At 62.4% G+C, this 2,500-nt stretch overlaps 1 non-coding gene across 1 annotated transcript; it reads right to left on the bottom strand.

Annotated features, from left to right (window-relative positions):
• Nucleotides 1–424: 424 nt before the first annotated feature.
• LOC140475308 (5.8S ribosomal RNA) lies at nucleotides 425–578 on the bottom strand. The gene has a single exon (XR_011959856.1). It is a non-coding gene; the product is annotated as a 5.8S ribosomal RNA (ribosomal RNA).
• Between the last annotated feature and the right edge of the window lie 1,922 nt (nucleotides 579–2,500).

Below are 2,500 nucleotides of genomic sequence, written 5' to 3'. Positions count from 1 at the left end.
ACCGGACCTCCGCGGCTCCCTTCACTCTTTCCACTGCCAGCCAACCGAGAGACGGACCCAATGCGGACGTGCAGAGCTTAGGCAGACCCCCCACTGGAGGCTCAACACTTCGTGGCAGCTCCGTGTCCCAGAGACCAGGAGGGTTGGCACACACACACAGTGTGAACCACCGACAGCCATTCTGGGACCGGTGACAGCCGTGCTGGCCCCACTGCCACGACACAGACGGACGCCAGGCCGCGCTCCCCGGCGGGGGGATGGCGTCGAGCCTGACGAACGGAATGTGCAGGGTGGGGGGGAAAGGCCAAGCGCTCCGACGCCGGAGGGCTCCGGAGTCTGAACTTAGGGGGACAAAGAGGACGGGTCCTCTGCGACACCCCAGCCGCGCTCTCGCCAGCCAAGGCGAGTGCGATTGATTGCCAAACGACCCTCAGACAGGCGTGGCCCCGGGAAGAACCCGGGGCCGCAAAGTGCGTTCAAAGTGTCGATGATCAATGTGTCCTGCAATTCACATTAATTCTCGCAGCTAGCTGCGTTCGTCATCGACGCACGAGCCGAGTGATCCACCGTCAAGAGTTGTCTGAGTTTGTTTTAGGTCTCTCCCTCGCCAGAGGAAAGCGACCCGGACCGCACATACGCTCCCCACCTTGAGCTACAGCCACCTGCACGCCGGCGTGCGGGCGGAGCAGGGTGGCGTGAAGCGATGGGGAGCACCATCCTGGTGCGGCCCGCAGAAACATACGTCTATTGGGGGGAGGAGGACAGGGCGCCCAAGAGGCGATGCGTGCCCCAACGCACCGCAGCGACGGAGGCAGGATCACCGCCACCATGTCGCCCGCCTAGTATCACGAGGCGTGCAGCAGCTTTGCCCTAGGAAAAGCAGAGGCGGGAACGGGCACCGGCCATCGGTTCGGCAGCGTCACTGACGCGTGCACGTGGCGGCGTGTCGGCGAGCGGACTTCCTGCGAGGAGGCGGGGGCGGCACTCGCCCGAGCAGACGCCCGCCCGGCCCAGCCACCGCCGAGGTGGACTGGGAGTCGCGGCAACGGCTCGTCATACTCGTTCCCACACTCACAGCGCAGCTTGCCCGCAAGCCACCGACCACCGATCGACGCCAGGCGCCCCGACCGAGAGCGGGATCGCTCGTTCGCCCTGCTGGCAGTTCGCTGGGGATCACTACTGCACGGAGCTCGGAGACCGACGGGCGGCAACTCGAGAGTCTTTAAACCACCACCCCCATCCCGCAAGTGCAAAGAGGCTGTATACGCACAGACGGGTGAGGGGAATAGGTACCCCGTCGGGTTTGAAGGGAGCGTGACTAGATAGCAACGATGTAAACCCAGCCGATTTGGGAGCGAAAGACCGGCGCCTGCATCACCGGCTTCGTTTCCCGTGGCTGGAGAGTACACCGAAACCCTCCGTCTGTCGCGAGCTCCCGACGACGCGGTGCCGCCAAGCAGCAGGGCCGGACCTGGTGTGGCTCCCCTCGTCGATCACAGACCGGTCGGCACTACTGACGAGACGGTGGAACGGGCTTCGCCCCTTGTGACGAAGGGTGATGCGAACCCGCCCGCCCGCGTGCGTTCGGGGTGGACTCGGCAAACGGAGATTTGAAATCGGAAAGTGTCCTCCTGCCCCGCGCAGGTAGGCGCCCAACAGTTGTGGGGGGTTTGGCGGTGACCACGGCTGCAGGGCCTGCTACCCCGACGAGCTCTCCTGCTGGCCCCGAAACCACCCTCGCGAGACAAGTTGAAACGGAAACGGGCGTACCCCCAAGCCGACGATCCTTTCTTATTTGTTACTTTTTTTTTCACTTGCTCGAGTTGTGGGGATTTGGCGGTGACCACGGCTGCAGGGCCTGCTACCCCGACGAGCTCTCCTGCTGGCCCCGAAACCACCCTCGCGAGACAAGTTGAAACGGAAACGGGCGTACCCCCAAGCCGACAGAGATCCTTTCTTATTTGTTACTTTTTTTTTTCACTTGCTCGAGTTGTGGGGGTTTGGCGGTGACCACGGCTGCAGGGCCTGCTACCCCGACGAGCTCTCCTGCTGGCCCCGAAACCACCCTCGCGAGACAAGTTGAAACGGAAACGGGCGTACCCCCAAGCCGACGATCCTTTCTTATTTGTTACTTTTTTTTTCACTTGCTCGAGTTGTGGGGGTTTGGCGGTGACCACGGCTGCAGGGCCTGCTACCCCGACGAGCTCTCCTGCTGGCCCCGAAACCACCCTCGCGAGACAAGTTGAAACGGAAACGGGCGTACCCCCAAGCCGACGATCCTTTCTTATTTGTTACTTTTTTTTTTCACTTGCTCGAGTTGTGGGGGTTTGGCGGTGACCACGGCTGCAGGGCCTGCTACCCCGACGAGCTCTCCTGCTGGCCCCGAAACCACCCTCGCGAGACAAGTTGAAACGGAAACGGGCGTACCCCCAAGCCGACAGAGATGCTTTCGCTCCTGTTACTTTTTTTTTCACTTGCTCGAGTTGTGGGGGTTTGGCGG

The sequence above is a fragment of the Chiloscyllium punctatum genome, unplaced genomic scaffold, assembly GCF_047496795.1.
Source record: "Chiloscyllium punctatum isolate Juve2018m unplaced genomic scaffold, sChiPun1.3 scaffold_1534, whole genome shotgun sequence".
In the NCBI taxonomy this organism is placed as follows: Eukaryota; Metazoa; Chordata; class Chondrichthyes; order Orectolobiformes; family Hemiscylliidae; genus Chiloscyllium; species Chiloscyllium punctatum.
This window is presented reverse-complemented; position numbering and strand designations above follow the sequence as displayed.